This window comes from Polypterus senegalus, chromosome 2 (assembly GCF_016835505.1).
Source record: "Polypterus senegalus isolate Bchr_013 chromosome 2, ASM1683550v1, whole genome shotgun sequence".
Lineage (NCBI taxonomy): Eukaryota > Metazoa > Chordata > Cladistia > Polypteriformes > Polypteridae > Polypterus > Polypterus senegalus.
The window spans coordinates 125369198-125394774 of record NC_053155.1 but is presented as its reverse complement, the minus strand read 5'-3'; positions in this window follow the sequence as shown (position 1 = coordinate 125394774).

The window sequence follows — 25577 nt, the reverse complement described above, 5'->3', positions numbered from 1 at the left end:
GTGGGACCTTATATAGACAGTAGTGTGCCTTTCCAAATCATGTCCAATCAACTGAATTTACCACAGGTGGACTCCAATTAAGCTGCAGAAACATCTCAAGGATGATCAGGGGAAACAGGATGCACCTGAGCTCAATTTTGAGCTTCATGGCAAAGGGTGTGAATACTTATGTACATGTGATTTCTCAGTTTTTTTATCTTTAATAAATTTCCAAAAACCTCAGGCAAACTTTTTTCATGTTGTCATTATGGGTTGTTGTGTGTAGAATTCTGAGGAAAAAAATGACTTTAATCCATTTTGGAATAAGGCTGCAACATAACAAAATGTGGAAAAAGTGATGTGTTGTGAATACTTTCCGGATGCACTGTAGGAGTCTAGATCTGTTGCCTCACTGGGTCAGAATCCTGGCTGAGTCATATCTATTAGGAGTTTGCACATTCTCTTCATGTCTCTGTGGAATTTTGACTGTGTGCTCCAGTGTAAGTAAGTATAGTTTGAATATACACATGATATTCCATTAATAGACACATTGTGGGTTGATTAGTACATCAAAGTAAGAATTTCAGTGTTGCTGAAAAAGTAGGCTCTGGGATGCAATGAAGTGGGCCGAGGAATTATCAGTTTGGAAAATGTATAACTTTTTGGATCATTCCAATTCCTTGATGGATGAAGAAGGCAGAAATCTACCTTATGCTGTGTGTTTCAGAATTTCCTATAAGGGTTCAATAATGTTTAGATCTGATCTGGAGATTAAAAATGGCATACAAGTTCATCTTGAAGTTCATGAAAATGATTTTGAGTTTTTATAGTAGCATTATCATCCTGGAATATGAAAACATCATGAGGGAGTAGTGTTTGCATCATAGGGTGCATCTGATAATATAAAATTGTCTCATATTCCAAAGCTGTTGTATGACCATGTAGGACAATTACTGGACCCAATGACTCCCACCTGATGGATGCCCCATACCGTTATGGATTCCTCATTATGTTTAACAGTTGGAAACAGATATTGTCAGTTAAAGGCATTCTTTGAGTTTCTCCAAAAGTAAAACTGTCCAGGTGTTGAAAGCAGGGTGAAAGATAATTCATTATATGACATAATTTCTTTTCCATTGCTCAAGGATCTACATTTTGTGCTTTTTACACCACCTTGGATACAAATAAAGCAGTTTCGGAATGGATTTCCTTGCTGCAAAGACCACAATTGTGAGACTCACAATATACTTTTTTTTACAGAAGTGCCTATCCAATTATGTGGTCATTTTTAGAGGTTGTGCATTTGTGGCATTTAGCAACTGTCCTGTGAAGTGTCAGTTTATACCAGTTAGTGAGCTTCCATCATTGCAATCACTGTTCCCTTTGCAGACATAGTTTGCATGTGTTTGCATTTGCTGTTATTATTTTTGTGAATTCTTTACATTGACATCATTTTAGACCTTTTGTGACAGATGCACTGACTGGCCATTTTGGAGGTTGCTAGTTGCAAGTTGCTAATTGTCAGGCTTTTTTAATAGCTGAAACATACAGCTTATTGGTAATAAACCTAATATATCTATGAGCCTGCATTTGTGATTGTGATTTACTATACTTACTTCAAAGTTATACTCATTTTTCATATGGTGAGTTTGCACATTGTCCTGAGCAGATCTTTTTCTCGGTACTCCGTTTTGCTTTTCACTACTGATTTACAGGTTAAATTAATCTTGACCCTGAAAATGTGAGTATAGGTGTGTGATTGAGCCCGAAATGGACTGAAGTCCCATGTATGATCCCTTATTGCTGCTGGGGTTGTGACCACCTCACCACCAACCTGTTACAGAATAAATGAAAGTACAAAATAGATTAAAGTATCCTTAAGTGTCAAAATATCCATTTTATGAGACATTTATCCACCCAGTATCAAACCTGTGGTCAGGTTCACGGTGTTGGAGGCAGTGACACTGGAAGCAACAGCATAACCAAACACTGGGTGGGCTACTGGATTTTAAGAATAGGTGTAACAAAACAAATTAGTAGAGTATTCTGGCTTTAGTAAGTTTTTTTTTTTTAGTCAGGCATTATTTACAATGAGAATATATTTTTAATTTACTGGATTACAATGGAAAAGTCACAGAACAGGTTTTTCCTCTTGTTATACTGCATATGCATTATATATCCTATTTGAGGTGTTGTCTACAGACATTTATTAAGCATATTAACATAAAAGAAAAAATGCATTTGCCAAAATAAAGCATCCAACCTCTTCTTCAATGAGCTCATGAAGTCTATGTAATATGACTTTTTAAGTAACACTTATGCATCCAAATTCATCCAGTGGGAATATTTCATCTGCATGCCGGCCACAACATGTTTATATCAAAAATGACATCACCGCCTCACCCACATTACTCATTCTGTCTTCTGCTAATGTCTGTTGTGTTTGGCAGTGGTTTAGTCGGCTGCAGTTGTTATCATATGGAGGTCCCATCAGAGTAACTGGCCTTTAATAAGTTTACTGTACCTTTTGAAAGGATCTGCAAAGACAAAGAGCACTTCACATTTTCAACATAAAAAAATTAATCTGGACAGTGTTGTATTTTTAACCTTTGACAAAAGTTTAAAAAATATTTGTGTTTCAGAGGGGTGATGTGGTGATTAGCTCTGCTGCCTCACAGCTCCAGACGACTGGGTCTGAATTCTGGCTGAGTCATGTCTATTTGGAGTTTGCCCATTCTCGCCATATCTCTCTAGGGATTGTCTGTATTCTCTGCTTTCTTTCTACATCCTGAAGACCTTTGTGTTTGGTTGCTTTGTGACTCTTAATTGTTTCAGTGTAAGCAGGTATAGTTTATGGATGCACATAGTATTCCATTACTGGACAAGTTTTAAGTTGATTAGTATATTCAGCTAAGAATTTCACTGCTGTCACAAAGATAGGCTCTAAGATCCCTTGAAGTAGACCAGGAATTATCAGCTTGAAAAAATATAATTTTCTGGATCATTCTAGTTCTTTGACAGATTAAGGAGACTGAAATCTACGTTGTACTGTGTGTTTCGGAACATCCCATATTGGTGTTTGAAGATGCTATGGATGGTATATGAGTTCATCTTGATGGTAATGAAACTGCTTTTGATTTTGTGTGGCAGCATTATCATGATGTTAGGAAATCATCATTAGGGAGTAGTGTTTGCACTATAGGCTACATTTGGCAATGCAAAATGGCCTTGTATTCCTTAGCTGTCGTATGATTTGGAACAATCATTGGACCTAATGACTCCAACCTCATGGCTGCAAATAACATTGTGCATCTACCACTGTGTTTACTACAGTAGTTGAATATAGACACTGGGTTGAAGGAATCCTTTGGGTGTAAGAATTTCACTGTGCATATGACAAAAATGACCTGATAAGCTGGGGGAATTAAACGTACCTGTATATCCTGGAGGGCCTCAAGTGTCTGTAGACTTTTGTTCCTTTGACTTTCTTAATTAGATACCAATTATTGATGCTAATGAAACAAATTTCTTCCTACTCTAATCCACTCTAGCCTTTCTTTTTTTAACCAGAGACAAAACTATTAATAAAGAGATAAAAGTGAGCCACAAGCTGACTAACTAACTTGACAACATTTGGACCTGTACTCATTAGGAATAAGCAAAACATTCAAGTTTTGATTTATTTACAGTTTCATAAACCTGATGTTAAAATGTATTCAGCAGAGTAATATTACAATTGCCAAGCATGGAACTCACTAAGAATAGAGATTTGTTTTGGGTTGGAAAATAGGGAATATTGTACCCTAAAGCCTTGTTTTCATGTTTCCTATGTTATTTATATCATCTAGGAGGAACACTGTATTTTTTTTTTTAATGTGACCTGCTGCATATTTTCCATATGAAGAAATAAACTGCTCAAAAAAATTAAAGGAACACTTTGAAAACACATCAGATCTCAATGGGAAAAAGAAATCCTCCAGGATATCTATACTAAAATAGACTGGGTAACGTGTTAGGAACAAAAGGATGCCACATCGTTTGATGGAAATGAAAATGATCAACCTACAGAGCCCTGAATTCAAAGACGCCCCAAAAATCAGAGTGAAAAAATTATGTGGCAGGCTAGTCCATTTTGCCAAAATTTAATTGCAGCAACTCAAAATTGTACGCAGCACTTTGTATGGCCCCTGTGTTCTTGTATACATGCCTGACAACATCGGTGCATGCTTCTAATGAGATGACAGATGGTGTTGTGGGGGATCTCCTCCCAGATCTGGACCAGGGCATCACTGAGCTCCTGGACAGTCTGAGGTGCAACCTGGTGGCATTGGATGGACCAAAACATAATGTCCCAGAGGTGTTCTATTGGATTTAGGTCAGGAAAGTGTGGTGGCCAGTCAATGGTATCAATTCCTTCATCCTCCAGGAACTGCCTGCATACTCTCACCACATGAGGCCAGGAATTGTCGTGCACCAGGAGCCACTGTACCAGCATAGGGTCTGACAATGGGTCCAAGGATTTCATCCTGATACCTAATGGCAGCCAAGGTGCCTTTGTCAAGCCTGTAGCGGTGTGTGTGACCCTCCATGGATATACCTCCCCAGACAATCATTAACCCACCACCAAACTGCTCATGCTGAATGATGTTACAGGCAGCATAATGTTCTCCATGGCTTCTCCAGACCCTTTCACTGCTGTCACGTGCTCAGGGTGAACCTGCTCTCATCTGTAAAAGCACAGGGCACCAGTGGTGCATCTGCCAATTCTGGTATTCTATGGCGAATGCCAATCGAGCTGCATGCTGCTGGGCAGTGAGCTCAGGGCCCATTAGAGGACATGGGGCCCTTGGGTCACCCTCATGAAGTCTTTCTGGTTGTTTGGTCGGAGACATTCACACCAGTGGCCTGCTGGAGGTCATTTTGTAGGGCTCTAGCAGTGCTCATCCTGTTCCTCCTTGCCCAAAGGAGCAGATACTGGTCCTGCTGATGGGTTATGGGCCTTCTATGGCCCTCTCCAGCTCTCCTAGAGTAACTGCTTGTCTCCTAGAATCTCCTCCATGCCCTTGAGACTGTGCAGGGAGACACAGCAAACCTTCTGGCAATGACACGTATCGATGTGCCATCCTGGAGAAGTTGGACTACCTGTGCAACCTCTGTAGGGTCCAGGTATCGCCTCATGCTACCAGTAGTGACACTGACTGTAGCCAAATGCAAAACTAGTGAAGAAACAGTCAGAAAAGATGAGGAGGGAAAAATGTCAGTGGCCTCCACCTGTTAAACCATTCCTGTTTTGGGGGTCATCTCATTGTTGCCCCTCTAGTGCATCTGTTGTTAATTTCATTAACACCACAGCAGCTGAAACTGATTAACAACCCCCTCTGCTACTTAACTGACCAGATTAATATCCCATAAGTTTCATTGACTTTATGCTATACTCTGATTAAAAAGTGTTCCTTTAATTCTTTTGAGCAGTATACTAAAACTGTACAGTCATATACATTACTGTGTTTTCTTTACAGGAAAAAAATCTTTGTAATGAAAGCCAATTGCCCTTCCTTGTCCCTTTGTTACCTAGCAACAACCCTCATGGCTTCTTGATTCTTGCAAAAGTTGAAGTCTCTAATGCATGTTTAGGACTACACTCACAAAGACTGGCATCATAATTGATACTGTATAGACCATACTGCCAGAACATATCTGGTTGCTCAACAAAATGTCTACATGTGACAGGTATCATGCATGAGCCACAGAGCATCACTTTTTGGGTTTATCTGAAGTAAGCAATACCACCCTGGGGCAAAAAGGCATACTGTTGCTAACACTGTAGTCTCCTTTTTCACCCCCAGTGACAAGAAGACACCCAGTGAGGGCAAATGACAGTGTCTCTTCTGTCCAGAGTTCCATAAAAGACTGGATACCCCAGAGAGAGGCATTTCAATCTGGACCCAAACTACAACCTGAACGGATCTCCTAAACAAGACCCTCCTTATCAATCTACTAACATTAGAAAGTCACAAAGGTTACTAATTATTTCTGTTTGTCTGCCTTTTCGTGCCATCGACCGCCTGTTTTGTGAATTCATACTTTTGATTTAGGATTAAATAAGGGAAATCCAGCTGGCATCCTAACAGAGTCCCAGAGTCTCCTTCCACCTGTCCTCACAGGGGTGAGCCTGGAGATTTTTTTTTATTTTAATAATAAATATGAACAATACATTTTAAATGTCAGGCAGAATGCACAGTTTTACTTTTAGTTATGACAAATGTGCTTTGGACAGGAATGAAAACGCACTACCCGTTTTGTATTGTATTTTAAATTGACATGAAAATTACATAGCATAGTGAAAAGCAGTCGGCTATTTGCTTGATATTGTAAGAGCGGGTATGGAGAGTCCGCTACTCTCCTTACCAGAATTTGGAGTTGGTTCTTCTTGGCTTGCGGGTGACCTCAGTAGTGTAGCAGCCTGAGTCCTTGATGTGTTAAAAGGCATACAGAGATGGTCACCCCAAATTGTGGACTATTTGCCAGTTGTATTTTATTTCTTTTATAATAAAACGGGGCAGCACTGAGCTACCCAAGAACACTTCTTTTTTTTTTACTCCACCCACCAAATTTCTCCTCCCTTAAATAATCCATCAATGAACTTTAATACAACTTCCTGACATGAACTACTGCTTACATTACTCCCTTACCCCAGAAGATATGCCTTCATTTCAACAGCATTTTTCAGGAATACAGTAGATGCAACAACAATGTAGGTCAACTATTATCAGACCTCACAGCAGTAATTAAACATTAATAATTAACTAAAGGCAGATTTCCCTGTAAAATGAGGTAGGCATTCTAATAAAGTCCAAAACATCAACAAGTAATGCTTGCATATAAACAGTGTGCAGATTTAGCATAAGACCAGAGAGCATTTAGCTCTAATCAAAACAATACGAACAATAATACAACTTAATATATCACAAAGTCCTTAAATCTTGCAGGCATGTTCCTCTGACGTAAAGGCAAGTCATTAACATGAGGACAAGAAGCTGATGATCCTGGGCTACCTAAGGTTATGTCATTCCTGGGTAAAGTGGGTAGTGTGGGGATTGGGTCTGTTGTAGAGGAAGTACAGCTCTGGCTTGCAACTGTAGGATCAGGCAATTGAGATTGAAGCTGTGTAGGAACGGAAGGTACAGCTGATGGTACAGGACTTGGAATAAGACCTGATAAATTGTTTAAAGGTGGAGGTGAAACAGAGTTTGGGTGATAATGTGAAACCTCATGATGAGGTTTTGTGATATATGGCTTCAGTCAATTGTAATGAATAACTTTTGGTTTAGTCTGGGGTTTTGACAAATCACAGAGCTTAAAGATGACAGGAGGGTCTTTTCAGATGATTATAGAGGGCAAAAAATCTCATAAGGGCCAATCCAACATGAGGCTAATTTGTTTTGACAATGTGCTGGGTTATACATCAATACTAGATCTCCAGTTCTATAAGGTGTGCACTTTACATGATGATTGTAGTACAGCTGCTGTTGTTGCATTTTATTCCTAAATGCAGTTGCAGATCTGTAGGCATTTGTCAGATTTGCTTTCAATGAGGCTACATATGCTGCAGGGGTGCCAACCGTTGCAGAGGTGGAATAGCCAATTTTGTTGTCAATTATGTTAAGTGGAACATTGGTCTCCTGCCCATGAGCCAAAAAGAAAGGTGTGAAACCTGTGCTAGAATGAGTTGTTGTGTTATATGCCAATGCAGTTTGAGGTAAATTATTTTCCCACTCTTGACCTATATTTAGCCAGTTCCTCCTTTAAGGTGTGGTTATAACGTTCCACTGCTCCATCACATTGTCCATGAAAGGGAGATGTTATCAATTCACAAGCTCTGCACAAGTAGCAAAGGTAATTTATGAGGTCTGACTCAAATTGACGACCTTGGTCTGAGTGCAGAACTTCAGGAATTCCATGTTGTGGGATGAATTGTTCAAAAATACAACACGCAACTGAGACAGCAGTCTGATCTCTTAACAGATACAGGTTGACAAATTTAGTATAGAGATCCAACAGTACTAACACATAATGGTGACCTTGCGTGGAAACTGCCAGCTCTGCAGCAATAATCTGAAATGGCCGTTCATCTGAAATAGAAACCAAAGGATCCTTTGGGCGAGGTACAGGGGACCACCTGGACTGACAAGCAGCACATTGTTGGCAGTAATTAGCAATGTCTGAAAATATATAAGGCCAGTTAAAGGACTGTGATGCTCTCTCCATTGTTTTGGCAAATCCATAATGACCAGCTGCTGGGTTTCCATGAACATAATAGAGTACTTGAGGAATCAGTAAGGTAGGAATAACAACTTGTTTAACTGTTCTGTGAGAAGGTTGGCACAAGCATCGATAGAATAGTATAAGGTGACCAAACTGTGACCATAGTTTCCTTAGATAAGTGGATGCATCATGAAGTCTCCAAAGAGGGGGTCGGTGTCCCCTTTTCAGCCAAGAGAGAACAGTTGTAAGATCAGGATCCCTTTGTTGCTTTGAATGATTATTGAAGCAACATCAGTCTGGGTTGAAGCTGTTGCATTCTGAGTACTTGAAGTGACAGGTAATGATGACAAAACAACCTGGGAAGGGTCAGGTGGGCACCGAGACAGGGCGTCAGCGTTAAGATGCTTAGCTCCATCACGATGGATAACATGCCAGTCATGAAGGTCTAACTCGACATCCCATCGTGCCGTTCTTCCTGTGAGGTCTTGCAGGGGTGCCTAATGCATCGATCGCAAAGGTAGTGCAGGTAGATCGCATTGCATTCAAAAAAATTTTTTTAAACGTTAGTCTATCATATATCCTCCCAATGACATTTGCCACTTGATTGACATACAGGGCGGCCAGTCTGAGATCTCTTTTTTTCTAACACACTGGTCATCACCGTGCGCACGATCAAACGCGCTAGCTACTGCAAAACTCCAGCTGTGATCTAGTTAGCCTTCCAATTTATATTGACTAAAGAAAGGATTTTAAAAAAAATTGTTTGGGGAGGGTATGGGCTGGATGTGGAATTGGAAGAAGATTTGTTTTATCACAATGTCACAATCGAAGTGCGTTTGTCTGACGTCCGAGGTTCGATCCCCGATGAGGGGTGCAGTGGAGTGTGTACGCCTGATGAGCCCAAAATAGGGCAAAACACGTGTCGTGTACTCTTTGCATTATTTGACAGTTAACTATGTAACATTCTATGATCTGCTTCTCGCAACTGAGAGGACACCCGTGGCAGATGTCTGCCAACTTGCAGACCAACCACATGCGTTACCTGGTATGGCACCACCCATACAATTAGATTGTGATTCAGACTTTTTAATGTAGGTAAATCATTTCGACCTGGTAATTTTAAAAGTAGCTCACAAGCCGAAAAAAAAGGAAGCTTTTTAAGACCAACCAGGGGTTTATGGTCTGTGATGATGGTGAAAGGATGGAAAGCTAAGTAATGGCTAATAATAATAGCAAAGCGCTCATGGTCAAATGTTGACCACTTTCTCTCTGAAGCTGATAGCAAATGACTAGAATATGTTATTACATGCTGTTTAACATTAATGCATTATGCTAAAACAGATCCAATAGCTTGAAGAGAGGCATTGGTGTATAGAAACAAAGTGATTGAAAGGTTGGGAAATGCCACGATTGACAGGGATATTTAAGCTTGTTTTAGTTTGCAAAAGGCTTCATCTGCTTCAGCTGTCCACATGAATGGCACAACTTTGTGCAAAAGGTAATGCAAAGGCTCAGCGGTGTGGGCAAACTGTTTAATGAATCGTCTGTAATAGGAACAAAGGCCAAGAAAGGGTCTGACTTGAGTAGGTGATTGTTTGACAGACCTTGATGTCTGTATTTGTAGCATCAGTGGTGTGAAAAACTATTTGCCCCCTTCCTGATTTCATATTCTTTTGCATGTTTGCCACACAAAATGTTTCTGATCATCAAACACATTTAACCATTAGTCAAATATAACACAAGTAAACACAAAATGCAGTTTTTAAATGATGGTTTTATTATTTAGGGAGAAAAAATCCAAACCTACATGGCCCTGTGTGAAAAGTACTTGCCCCTTGTTAAAAATAACCTAACTGTGGTGTATCACACCTGAGTTCAATTTCCGTAGCCACCCCCAGGCCTGATTACTGCCACACCTGTTTCAATCAAGAAATCACTTAAATAGGAGCTGCCTGACACAGAGAAGTAGACCAAAAGCACCTCAAAAGCTAGACATCATGCCAAGATCCAAAGAAATTCAGGAACAAATGAGAACAGAAGTAATTGAGATATATCAGTCTGGTAAAGGTTATAAAGCCATTTCTAAAGCTTTGGGACTCCAGCGAACTACAGTGAGAGCAATTATCCACAAATGGCAAAAACATGGAACAGTGGTGAACCTTCCCAGGAGTGGCCGGCCGACCAAAATTACCCCAAGAGCGCAGAGACGACTCATCCGAGAGGTCACAAAAGACCCCAGGACAACGTCTAAAGAACTGCAGGCCTCACTTGCCTCAATTAAGGTAAGTGTTCACGACTCCACCATAAGAAAGAGACTGGGCAAAACCGGCCTGCATGGCAGATTTCCAAGACGCAAACCACTGTTAAGCAAAAGAACATTAGGGCTCGTCTCAATTTTGCTAAGAAACATCTCAATGATTGCCAAGACTTTTGGGAAAATACCTTGTGGACTGATGAGACAAAACTTGAACTTTTGGAAGGCAAATGTCCCGTTACATCTGGCGTAAAAGGAACACAGCATTTCAGAAAAAGAACATCATACCAACAGTAAAATATGGTGGTGGTAGTGTGATGGTCTGGGGTTGTTTTGCTGCTTCAGGACCTGGAAGGCTTGCTGTGATAGATGGAACCATGAATTCTACTGTCTACCAAAAAATCCTGAAGGAGAATGTCCGGCCATCTGTTCGTCAACTCAAGCTGAAGCGATCTTGGGTACTGCAACAGGACAATGACCCAAAACACACCAGCAAATCCACCTCTGAATGGCTGAAGAAAAACAAAATGAAGACTTTGGAGTGGCCTAGTCAAAGTCCTGACCTGAATCCAATTGAGATGCTATGGCATGACCTTAAAAAGGCGGTTCATGCTAGAAAACCCTCAAATAAAGCTGAATTACAACAATTCTGCAAAGATGAGTGGGCCAAAATTCCTCCAGAGCGCTGTAAAAGACTCATTGCAAGTTATCGCAAACGCTTGATTGCAGTTATTGCTGCTAAGGGTGGCCCAACCAGTTATTAGGTTCAGGGGCAATTACTTTTTCACACAGGGCCATGTAGGTTTGGATTTTTTCTCCCTAAATAATAAAAACCATCATTTAAAAACTGCATTTTGTGTTTACTTGTGTTATATTTGACTAATGGTTAAATGTGTTTGATGATCAGAAACATTTTGTGTGACAAACATGCAAAAGAATAAGAAATCAGGAAGGGGACAAATAGTTTTTCACACCACTGTAGCTGAATGCCTTCACTTGAAATGTGGTGGCCAAAAAATATGACAGAGGAGCATGCCAGGTGGCACTTTGGGTTTGAGATTAAGCCCAGGTGCACAGAAAACATAGGAAAACCTCACGTAAATGCTGAAGGTGTTGGGAGAGATCCTCACTGTAGACAATAATATCATCAAGATATATTAAACATATGGTCCAGTGTAAGCCATGGAGCACCAACTCCATCAAGTGCTGAAAACTTGGAGGAGCATTAGAAATGCCCATTGGCATTATTTTGAACTAATAAAGTCCGACACCTGTAGAGAAAGCCAGATTTATCTCCTTCTCTCTTGGGTTGAGTTGAATTTGCCAAGATCCTGCAGTAAGGTCAATAGTACTAAATATTCGGGAACCATAGCCTATCCAGTATGTCATCAACCCTGGGAAGTGGGTGAGAGGCTTTAATAGTAACTGCATTAAGACATCGATAATCAACACAAAATCTTTGGGTACCATACTTTTTCCTAACTAATACGACTGGAGCCGACCATGGGCTATGAGATTCCTCAATAATATTATGCTCCAGGAGCTTCTCCACTTACTGTTGCAATAGAACCTGGGTTGCTGGGGAAGCTCTATATGGACGTAATTTGATTGGCTTGGCATCCCCTGTAAGGATACTATGGGTGATCAAGTTTGTTCTGCCATAATCATAAGGGTGTGAGCTAAAAATATCTGAATAGTCCCTTAGTAAAGTTTCAAGTTGTATTACTTCTGCTGAGGACAAATTCATTTCAGACATGTCCACTTGTGGCAGTACTTCATTAGACGCATCACTATCAGTAACTGCTGACACTAAGGTGTATTCCTCATGTCCCTAGCCTGTGATGGAGTACAGCTGGCCTAAAGGACATCCTTCACTGAGGGAAACAGGGTCTGTGGATGGATTAACAACTCTGACAAAGCCTCTGCCATTGTTTACTGATGTTAATGTTAGCAACAGCTAATGACAGTGTAGGGGAGTGGTGTGGCTCTATAAAGCCAACAAAATTATTGACATGGGACGAAGCTATGCAGCTTCCCATAACAGAGACTGAAATTGCCATTTCTGACAAAGCTGGGACAGTCACTGGTGAGACAGTAGAGGCGACAAACTGTACAGGGACAAGATGTTGAGGGGAGGACAGAGCCACTGTGGTGTCGTACAGTGACAAATGTACATGCGGCAGGTTGAAGGTCACATGATGCTCGGTTAGAAAATCCTATCCTAAAATCACAGGGTGGCTGGAAGAACACACCACATGAAAAACATTAGAAAAGGTAATGGCTCCAATATGTGCAGGGGCAGTAACAGATCCCAACATATCCAAGAAGTGTCCAGTTACAGAGATTGCAAGGACAAATGTCTTACTGATGGGCTGTGTAGACAATGTTCGAATAGATCTGCAGCAGTCATCTTTGATCAGTGAAAGAAGGGAGCCAGTGTTCACTAAACCATGGAGTTCAGCTCCAGCTATTGTGAGTTGTATAAATGGAGTAGGGCTGAATCAACATTATGTGGGTGGGCCGATACATGATAGGAAACTGACATTTTGTCCACAATACTGGTATCTAATAGTTTCCCTGAATATGTTTAGAGGAAGATAGAATAATGTCTGGTGTGGAAAAATGCACCCGTCTTGTGGGAGGTGTGATGATAGCTGTCTGAAGGATGTCTCCAGTGGGTGAGGAGTGTCTATTTTGACTGTAGAGGGGACCTGGTGATTGTGAAGAAGCTCTATGGGGTCTGTCAATATAATCAGAGTTAGATGAATGTATTGCAGCATGGGCTCTGTGCTCACCCAAAGGAGAGCGGACAAGTGAATTATCATAACAGAACCTGGAGAGAGAAAAATCATCACAGTGATCTGCTTGGGAACGGTAGACCTTTGGATGCTGAGAGGCTGGGGAGTGGGTTTGATGTTGCCAAAATGCCAGGATCACCATTTTTAGGAAAGCAGTCATCATCAGAATACAGTAGTTGTAACGATGAGGTGATGAAGCTTGGAAATATGGTGTAGATATGTCATCATAGAGAGAGCAATTTCTTCCTGCGGATGAATTTTGGGTAGAATTGTACCGGTCCTGGCAGTGGCACTGATGGTAGTTCTGTTGTTTTGAGTGATGATCAGTGCAAAAGGTAAGATCTGTCATTCCACAGGCATGAGATGTGGTCCTTATTTCTTTCACTTCGTGTTTAAGGTCAGAAAACTGCTGTGTGAGTTTGGCAAGTCTCTCATCAGTATAGCGTTTATTAGACTGTTGTAAGTCACATAGGTCAGTCCGGAGATCAGCAATAACAGCGACTAAGTAAGTTATAGGATCAACAGCACAACTGTCTGCATTGTTTTATGTGACAGTCACTGGCATGACATTTGAAGGAGCAACTATGCTGAGAGCTAACTGAGCATGTTCACATTGCTTTGCTACTTTCAATGCAGCATCCAGTGTCACTGCACCATGCTCATGGATTTTAAGTTGAAGAGAGGGATCTAATCCCAGCACAAACCGTCTAAAAATTTCACAACATTGAGCATCAGCAGTGTATTGCGGAAAAGCTTCAGTGACTAGGTTAGTCAAGTCTGAGGACGAGCATTCAAGTACGTTTGTTTTTGGCCACGTTTCAGTGCTCAGACTAGCTTTAGCCAGCAAGTAGTCAGCAGAGAGGCTCTGCCAGTATGAGAATACTGCACCATTGAGTTTTGTTGGGAGAAGCTTAGCCTTTTCTAACGGAGCTGCTGAAACATCCAGAGCTACTTCTAATCGTTGTATCCATGAAGTAAATGGATCAACTCCATCGCCAGTGAAAGGTGGGGGCAATTTGACTTGGCAGTTGCATGTTCACAGTATCGGCGCTAGCTCTTTGCTGCGGAATAACAGCAGGTTGTTGCTTGTCATCCGCCATGTTTCAGAAAAACGTACAGTAGCGTGTAGCACGCAGCTCAACTTTTCACACTGACACCAATAGTTACTAAAGTGTCCACAAGCAATAGCAGTAATATCCACACCATCTATAGAAATGCAAATTAACGTCCACATCCTTAACCAACCACCACTACCACTAGTGTAAGAGCGGGTGTTGTGAGACCACTACTCTCCTTACCAGAATTCGGCGTTGGTTCTTCTTGGCTTGCGGGTGACATCAGTAGAGTAGCAGATTGAGTCCTCGATGTGTGGAAAGGCATGCAGAGATGCTCACCCCAGTTTGTGGACTATTTACCAATTGTATTTTTTTTCTTTTATAATACAACGGTGGAGATACAGCACCGAGCTACCCAAGAACACGTTTTCTTTTTTTTTTTTTTTACTCCACTCCTCCCTTAAATAATCCATCAATGAACTTTATTGCAACTTCCTGACATGAACTCCTGCTTACATTATGTTATTAATTATGACACGATAAAACTGTGCCAAAATTAATGCACCATGTGCATATACATTATATTTTAATCTAGTTAACATGTTGGATTTGTATTTAATTTTGGCATAATTAATCTTCCATAATCCAAAGCCTAGCCAGCAGTATAATATGACAGGCTGAAACCAAAAATAAATGATATTCTAGTCCATCTCAGGAAAGAGTTAAGTGCTAACCCACCACTACTACTTATATCAGGCCAGTTTCCTGAGGCCATTCAGTCCAACGTGCACATCTTTGGGATATTACCTTTACATACTTTACCTGGAGAAAACTGGCAAACTCCACACTGACAATGAATCCTTGTCCTTGCGGCTATAGTAGCAGTTGTGCTAACCACTGCTCCATCACAATACACTCAGTAAGAGCAATTATGATTAAGTAAAAAATATAGGGAAGGGTTGAGCAAATATGCAGGGAGGTATGCAAACTCTCACAGAGACAATTGCCATGATGGACCTGAACCTAGATCATGGAAGCTATGAGATGCCAATGCTTATGGCTATGCCACAGTGCAGGATGTAACGTGCCTATGTTAGCAGGAAGCTTTTAGCTCACTTCAACACTTTAAACCAGGAGTTGACTAAAAGATAATAACTGAATCTGAGTTCCTCCAGGACAATGTCTAAATCCCAGCAGACTAAACAGCTTATCTAATCAATTAAATGTTAAGCCAGCATCCTGTCAACCAAACCAAGCAAATTAAACAACTGCCTTCTTAATATTCAATGAAAAATGTTTAGGAGGATTCATACAGTATGATAATCCTGGAATTGGGGGCTGCAGGCTTTCATTCAAACCATTATCTAAATTAACAAAACAGGCCACCTCTCTAGGTGTTCATCTTGACTGTTTTATAATTCTACTGTTAAAAATTGACAATAGCATATATTATTCTTGAAGGAATGTTCTATGAACCTTATTTGTCTTCATATTTATTTTTCAGTGTTTTCTAAAAAAGCCACTTTGTGAAGATCACCTCTATCTATTATCAAATCTGCTTAATCTAATTCAGGGTAACGGGAGCTGTAGGTTTTCTGTGCAGCTTTCTGCTTCTGTATTTATGAGTGGTTTGAGATGCATTCATTCATCTGTGCAGCCCAATATTATTTGGCTGATAGTTAAAGAAAGGAAAAAAATGAAACAATGAAGTTTTCTGTTTCTTGAAAGCAAGTCAATTCAAATTAAGGGAAAAGAAAGCATGTTCCATTACCAGCTCTAATGGGTTGCTAGGGAAGAAAGTGGACGGAAACCTAACATCCGCCATTGCAGCCCTCCAAGTATGAAACCCCTGTTGTGGATGGTTACACTCAGAACAGCATCTACTTAGGGGTCTTCAAATCTTGAAGTTTTTCTTGAAGTTAGTTGAAGTTAGTTGAGTAAGGATGATTGGGCTATGTTGGACTGAATGCTCCAATGTTCTTGTGAAAGCATTTCTCATGCTCTTACACCAAAGAAGGTTTCATGGTTTATTTTATACATCATCCAATTTAGGGTCCTGGAGATCTACTACCTATCCTGGCAATTTTAGGTGCAAGATGGGAACCAGCTCTGGCCTGACTACCCTTAACCTCAAACATACTTATAATACCATTTTGGAGTCACCAATTAACCTAATGTGCTTATTTATCTTTGAGCTATGACAGGAAAACTGGAGAAAAAACAAATGCAGGCAGAGAAGAATGTGCAAATTCCACACAGACAGCAGTATTTTACAACTACAAGGTCACGACATTAACCACTGTGCCGCTCATGATGAGAGAACAATGTGGTTAGCTATGCCCGAAACCCCCTTATTATTTTCAGTTCATGGTTAATCAAGTGCTAACTAAGGAAAAACAAAGGAAGAACTTACAATTGGTAACAAGTTGTTAAAATAAGCAAAATTAAAAGAGATGAGGCAAGCTATTCAATTAAACTAGAAGTTCAATTCTGAAATGTATTTGAGAGGAGGCCTGTGGGTGTTGTGGCCTTCCAGAACCAGGATATGACATTCCTGCATCAGAATGGACTCCTTCCATACAAACCCACATTCTGTTTCCTGTGGATGAACCTACCAGATGATCAAAAGTAACAAAATGCCTGTTCAAAAAGGAAATGCACAACTTCTTGACAAAACAAGCCTGAAGACGACACACGAGAAAGGGTCAAGTTGGTTGTTGTACTAAATTGTACAAAAGATGGGCAGCTATTAAAATTCCTTTTTGTAAACGTTCCAGCAATCCAAAATGTGGCCCTGCTGCTTCCCATCAGTCATTAGAAAGTACCCTTCATCCTGTTTCCTCTAAGGAAAAAGCAAAACCCAAGGACAAGAAGTATTTTGATCACTGCCATGCTGGTAGTTGCCTTGTCTTTCTGAGGTTGCTCGGTTTGAATTGTGCTACATACATGTTGCCCTGTAGATGAATTCCAGATATTTCATTAGGTATGAGTGCTATCACGGCATGCCGGCAACACTGGGGCAGCATGGTGACTTCAAAACTGAAGGGGAGTCTCTAGAGCCCTGGCCCACACGCCACCCCCTTCTTTAAGGTGTACCATCAGGGATCCTTTCATTTTCTCATTTAACAGCCTCATTTTAACAAGCGAGAGCGATTCTTGTCAGCTGCCATCGCTTTCATCATTCGACCATTTGCTTGTAGCCAGGTGAACACTGACATAGTTTACTAGCATAAGCAGGTCACAGGCAGCTCTTTTGTTGAGGCAGTTAGCTGACAGCAGGAGCACAAAGTAGGTCATGACATCGTTAATTCTCACAAACGTCACAGTGTGCTTGTTATTTAGAATGGCTTTGAAGAGTAAACGAGACTTGAAGGTAGCTTTGACTCTTTTTTTAATCATGAACTCTTTAGGTGGGGGGGGGGCTAAAAAAGAAAGGAATAGTTGAGTGTAGTTTGGCTTTACTTCATTCTGGTACTACTGAATATTGCTCAGACTTGTTCTTAGTTTAGTCCTTTATTTTGTTAACATTTAGTAATAGCAAGTGGCCAGATTTCTGTCTGCACAGCCAAACATGGCTATAGATAACAAATAAAACAAGTTGACCCTAAAAGTGAAATCGATATAACCAATGTGGGAACAGTTTGTCTGTGATTGGCTCTTGCGGCCTAAGCACTTAGAATATGTTGTAATTTCATGCTGCTGCTGCTTCTGGTGAACCCAGGGACATGTGTATTGGGATCAGAATTATGTTTCGAGGCTGAGCAATCTAAATATAGCTTTCTGGAGAAGACATTGCCAAAATTTCTTCAAGTGTTTAAACAGGCAGAAAGAATGAAAATCAGAAGGGAACAAACACATTGTGCTTTAGTGAGAGTTGTCAGTTATACAACACACAATGCATTGCCTTAAATTACCCACATCTGGACCTAAAATAACCACATCACTGTCACTTATGGCTCTTTAAAAGTATCATTGTTTGCAGGTTTCTCTCTGACTAAAATGTATCTTGGGTTACAAGTAGAACTTTATGTTGTGTAACATCATCAGTGCTAATGGTTCCAATAAAATTAAAATGTCAGTGCTCATCATATCAAAAGAAATCATTGCTTAAATGTCAGTGGCTATTTTTCCCTATAATTGATAGTTGTTTCAGTCTTTCACTCTGTTCTAGCTGTTAAATCTGATTAAAATAATTAAATGCAAAATTGGGAAACGTTTATATGTTGCACATATAGTTGTTTTCACACCGTAATGACATCTTAATATGGAGTAGTGCTTAATACAGGGATGGTGCCCACTTTGTGCACATTGTTTCCAGAACAGGCATTTGTTCTCCATGACAATGAACTGGCTTATCTGCTTAGAAAACATATGGGATGTTATATTCAATATTATAAGTGAAATATAAAAACAATATGTGGGTGGGCAGGGGTTATTGCCATAGTTTAATAGCTCCAGAGCCCTGAGTTCAAATCCAGGCTTGTCTATTGTCTATGTAGAGTTTTCATGTTCTTCCCTCATTCTATGTCCTCCTGCAGTCCAAAAATATGTACAGTGGGGGAAATAAGTATTTGATCCCATGCTTAATTTGTAAGTTTGCTCACTTACAAAGAATTGAACAGTCTCTAATTGTTATGGTTGTTTCATTTTAATGGAGAGAGACAGAATATTGACCAAAAATCTGGAAAAAACACATTACATAAGTTATAAATTGATTTGCATGTCATTAAGATAAATAAGTATTTGATCCCCTACAACCCAGCCAGAATTCTGGCTCCCACACTTTGGTTGTGTGGCCATGTAGTGCACACATTACAATCGATCAATCGATCGATCAATTGCAGATACTTCTAATTTCAATTTGTTATGAATATAAAGCACAGGTGCCCACAGAATCAATTTCTTCCATTCCAACCTCTCCACCACCATGGGCAAGACCAAAGAGCTGTCAAAGGACATCAGGGACAAGATTGTAGAGCTGCACAACACTGGAATGAGCTACAAAACCATCAGCAAGAAGCTTGGTGCGAAGGTGACAACTGTTGGTGCGATTATTCAGAAATGGAAGAAATATAAAATGACCATTCAAAATCTTGCCTCATGGGGTGAGGCTGTAGGTTTAAGAACCACCTTGTGACTCATGGGTTTGACTCTTTGTGTAAGGCCATCCACTATAAAGGTGGATGGTCTGTTACCAGGGTGAACTTGCAGCATAAGAAGAGGTACCTCAGCTGAGTGATCACCCATTTAATTGCGAGGGCCTCCTGCTCTCTTGGAGAAATGACGCACAATCCGGCGATGGTAGCCTGCTAATTTGAGAAAGACTTGGACCTGCCTCTTGGTCTTTGGAAGGGGCCATTTCAGTATGGCATCAACTTTAGTACACTGTGGTCACACGGTACCCTGGCCCACCAGGTAGCCTAAATATATGGCTTTGATTTTTCCAAAGAATCATTTCTTTGGGTTAATCGCAGACCGACTTCTCCTAATGTCCACAATACCTCTTGTACTTGTTGATGATGTTCCTTCTATGTACTGGAATAGATAATGAAATCATCCAGGTAGGCAGCACTCTATAAGTTAAGGGGACAGAGCACTTTATCCATCAGATGCTGGAATATCACGGGTGCCACATGTAACCCAAATGGAAGGACAAGATACTGCTCGTGTCTACTAGGGGTGCTCAACGCCATCTTCTGCTTTGCGGAGTCCGTTAAAGGAGCCTGCCAGTACCCCTTTGTCATATCAAGTGTGGTCAAGAATTTGGCTTGTCCTAGCCACTCAAGGAGGTCGTCCACTCATGGCATTGGATATGCATCAAATTGGGAGACCTGTTTAAGCCAATAGAACTCATTGCAAAACCTCCAACTCCCGTCATGCTTTCTGAGTAAGATGATGGGACTGGACTAGGGACTATGACTTTCCTCTGTCACACCTAGTTCCAGCATCCATTTGATCTTTAGGTCACAGGGGTCTGCTGGAGCCAATCCCAGCCAACACAGGGTACAAGGCTGGAAACAAACCCTGGGCAGGGTGCCAGCCCACCGCAGAAAACCCACGCAGACATGGGGAGAACAAGCGAACCCATGTTTATTGTTTGTTAATTTATTTTTATTTTTAAAGTTGTGTTTTTTAGAATTATGTTTTTCTCAAACAATTAAAAAAAAAACTTTATTTTCCTGCCGGGCAACGCTTGGTATTTCAGCTAGTTTCCTATATAGGCCAGAGGATTAACTAGAGTGCAGCAGCCCTTCCTGCATGTGTCCCTGCAAAACTCTTCGTCACCGCAAGGAGATCGACGCTGCACATCAGGAGCCCCCGTGGTTCACTCCGCAGTGTGGCAACAGGGCTCAGATATAGCGACACAAGTACTTTGGGGTTTACACAGGTTCGTTCCTGGTTCTCCCGAATAGGTTTCCGCTGTTAACTCCTCTATTATCTCTATTAAAAAGAGCACATTTTTAATTGGTCATCCCAGGCTGGGCGAGATCGTCAGGAAGTGCTCTGAGGGGCAGAGCACAGGCTATCTGCTCCACCATCTGTCAGGCATTACTCAAAACTGCCCGTAGCCAGCACCCGACATTGGCCCATAAGTGTTGCACCTGGGGAGTAGCCGGTAGGTTATTATTAAATTCCCAATTGAGTATTCTCCTTGCAATGCTGACCCAGGGCATCCCCACCTTAAGCAAAGGTTGTTTCCTTTATTGGGTCCAGCAGAGCGGTCCCTTCCAAACCCAGTTCTTGTCCATAGTCCTTTCGGCCGCCCTCCCAGATGTCTAAACTAGACTTCTGGGTTGAAACTTGTCCTGGGTTTACTTTGCCTACAGCGACTGCCTCCACCCCAGCAACTCCGGAACAGTACTCTCTCACCTGGTCCCTTACGGGTTGAAAGTCTTGATGGAGTGTTAAGGCTTCTTTTTGGTTTGGCTCCTTGTTTCATAAGGAGGCCATTAACCTGCCGACTATGCTAATGTGAAATGAATAGCCTTGACACACAAAAAGGTTTGGGGCAGCCACCCGTATACTTAATCCTGGCTGCAAAAATCCAAATAGAGATGGAGGTTGTTTTGCTTTTAGCAGAAGTGATTTCATCGGGGGGGGCTGGAACCGGAAGTGACGTCCTCTGGGTGGAGCCAGAAATGATGTCATCGGAATCGGGCAGAATTTCCCGTGTCTGGTCTGCAGAGATAAAAGTGAAAGGTTTACTGCACAATACCACCCCCTGGCCTGGTGTGGAATTACCTTCTTTTGGTCCTTCTAGCTGTGCATGTGTGTGACAATATACAGTATATATATTATATTCACAAATGCGTGTAAGAGGATCAATAAGCGGCATGATTGCTAACTCCTCTATCTCTTGTTCATACCACAGGTCCTAGATGATGCCCAATGAGGGCAACTGATTCCATCCTGTCTGACCTATAAAAGCAGGGCACTCCCAGAAGGAGGTGACTCATTTGGAAGATGAGCCACCAGCCTAACAGAGCTCCAACCCTGAATCATTATTGCTCTCTAGAGCCTTCTAAGCATAGCCAACAGCTGAACATTGTTTATTTTTCATTATTGCCCCACTGTGCACCTGTTATTTTTGTTCTGCTTATTATTTCAAGTAAATGGGTTGACCCCAACAATATTTCATTTGGACTATTTGATTTTTATAAGTAAATCAACCACTCACCAAATGGTGTCCTACATCATTCATGATATAATACACTGTTTTCTAAATTGATTATCTAGGTTTGGGTCTGTTGCCACTGCAACCTCATCAGGATAAACAAAGTGAAAGTAAAGACTTTAAATTTGACCAGTGTGAATCAGTGTTGGACTTATTCTATAATGTATTGGTGTTCCATATCCTCTCTTCCGATGCAGCCCATTTGTCTCTTTCTCTGATTATTCTGTTTTTTTCCTTGTTGAAAAAGACGCACTTTTTTCACCAACTGGTTATTCACAATGGCTCAGGATAAGTGAGTGTGCCCAACTTTGGTTCCTTTCTTGCACATAATGCAGCCGAAATAAGCTCTGGCTTCCTATGATCTGAAATGAAACCTGTATGCCCAGAAAAGGTGGACATACTGTATATGTTGTTAGAGAAGCAAAATCATATATACTCAGAAAATCATTGCTTCCACAAATGAATCCAGTCCATTGCTTTTTGGCAACTGAGACTCTAGTTATTGATAAGTAAAAATAAAAATAATATCAGTAATTGATGGTGTGCTGACAGTTGTTCAGCTGTACTTCATGCCAAACAGAATAGCAAGTGAGTGTAAATGTTTGTAAAGAAACTGCAGGTGATAACAGATAAAAATGCACCGCGTTAGAAACTTGTTTGTAGAAAAACTCTTATTGGAAAGTGATCCAGCATTGCTTCTAATAAACAGCATTCTTAAACAATCTACTTAGACCTGTCATCTCAGGTATTGCTGTGCCATTTCCAAAGGTCACACAGTGAGCCTGGGGTGGAATTTTAACAAGCAGCCTCCTTGTACCTAGTCTAGCCACTAAGCTGCTCTGTCTGTTTCACTGGCATTTGAGCCGCCAAGTTGTACCGAGGGATATAAAATAACATGCTCCTCACCACCTGCTGTCTGAATGCACTAATTTTATTGCAGTACTGTGGGGTCCTGGAGCCTATCCTTGTCGCATGTCTCCACACCAACCCAGAGATGTCAATCCAAATTGATCTTTTTGTGTGCCTGTTTAGGTGGACATTTGTGTGCCCAGCTAAACCCACATATACTGTCCATGGGAGAAATTCTATACTCCATATACAGGGTGACCTGGTTAAGATTCCGATCCAACTTCACTGACCTGATAGAAGGCAGTAGTGACCCCTGGGTCATCATGTTATCCTCCATGTATCCCCTGCCTACCAGTTTCAACCAATGCTGTATAAATAGGAGGCAAAACCTACAATTCAAAAAGGGATGCCAGTCCATCACAGGTTAGATGGTAGGTGGTCTAACAGTATGTCTTTGTGCTGCTCGATTAAATGGGAGTCCCCCCAGCTAAACTCGAACAAACCGCAAAGAAATCAAGAGGTCAGTGCACATCCCCTTCTTAATAATATGGGGGAATCGTAATTTTTATCTTAATAGTGATTCAGTAACAGCCTTTCATTGTAAGTTCATGTCACGAATGCTCACATTTTTGAAAAAATATATTCTTTACTTTTATTAATAGTCATATTCATTACCAGTAATGAAATTCATAAAATATTTAATTAACAGCTCAATTACTGCAATACAGACACGAGTAAGTTAGTCTAGAAAATGGTTGAATGGATAATATTTTAAGTGAATAATAAAAAACGGTAACATTTAAAATGTACATACCTAAAAATGGAATAATAAAAGTGATATAATGTGCAGTGGTTAACACCATAATACTGCATCTTATTCAGGCCAGCAGAGATCCTAATTTTAGAAAATAGAAAGCAAGATGAACATCAAGCAAATATTTTCTGCATTTAACCTAATTTTCGAGTAATTATTAACAATGGTTTCCTGTTTCTTCTTTTTTTCCATATCTCTGTAAAACAGAACATGGCTAACGTCAGACATAAAAGAACAGTCGTAACAGATGTGGCAGAGAGAGTGGAGTATTGTCTCTGCCTTCAGGTAATTTGCAGCTTCTCTTACAGTATCTCCTTTGTGTTACAGTAGTACTAGGCCAGAGCCGTTATAAATCTGGGTTGTGACTTCATTCGTCGAGAATTGAGGCTGTAATTAAAGATAGCAACATTGTACCTGATAATCCCTGTGAGTCACTTATCAACCACCCAGCTATTGATTGAAAGTAGATTATGTCTCGCTATATTCGCGGCACATTGCAACATGTCACGGTGCCAGGCAGAGGGCACATTATAAATTCAAACTAGGTTGCGTGCCTTTTTTATGAGGTTGCCCCTCACACAAACATACTTCTCAACTAGCTGTGCTATACTGTACCTGCTAGTGCTTCCTTCTCAGTTTGTAGCACATATGCTGCTGCAAAGCCACTTGTCTGACAATCTTCAAGGTGGCAACACTGATGAAGCAGGATTAGAAAAGGCATTCTGGATATCATCTTAAATAAATATTATTTTTAAGATAATTCATTGTGCTAAGGTCAAAAAGGTAGTTATATATACTGTATGCAATGAGCACAGCATGAAAGTAAATAAGGCCAATTAGGAAATTAAAGAATCTGAAACAGCCACAAAGCCACTGTATTGCCAGCATCTCCAAAATAAGGAAGGATTAGGGAAGATGGAAACAAATAATTTATTAGGGTAACCTTTAAATTTGCATAATTTGAACAAATTAATGAACACAAACTTTCAAGCTACTTTCTGTTCACTTTCTAATCTGCTTATGCAGTTCAGGTTTTGGTGTTGTGGTGGGCAGAGCCTGTCATAGCAGGAGCCAAAAGTGGGTGGTGGTTGGCTCTCCTTAATAAGGTGCACTGATGTACAAACCCACACGCATTGACACTGAGTCAGTCAGTTTAGCTTGGGAGAACATGCAAACTCTACTCTAGCAGTGCTCAGGATGGCTTTCAAGCTTTGCTTTATGCTTTAGAATAAAAGAATTCCTAGGAACTTTAATGAAGCTACTTCATTATTAGAACAAACGCTTGATATAACAAGCTAACCATCATCAGCCAGCAGAAGTAACTATTTGAAAGCAATAAAATCATCAATGTTGCTAATACTTTGTTACGCTTGTGGCTGATGCACCAAAATTTAGAGGTAAAGTAAAATATTTGTCAACTATGTATAGTGCTGAACAGAAATTCACAATTTGGAAAAAAGTGCAGACACTGGCACTGTGAATTTTCCCTTGGGATTAATAAATCTATCTATCTATCTTCTGTCTGTCTGTCTGTCTGTCTGTCAAGATGCTCATGTAACCTGTATGTGCGTGTGCTAGACCATCTATTATGTTGTCTGTTAGGCTTTTTTACCCTGAATTCACTGTCATAATCTTCTTTATTTATTTATTTGGTTTTTACAATGCTATATACTGTATACCGTGCCATTCTTTCTTATAATCTGTAAGTGCCTTGAGCATGGGAAAGGCGCTATATAAATAAAATGTATTGTCTATCTATCTATCTATCTATCTATCTATCTATCTATCTATCTATCTATCTATCTATCTATCTATCCCAGAAATTGATTAGGTTGGCATGAGAGTTTTATGTCATATTGCGAAAGAAATTAACATTTAAAAATGTCTT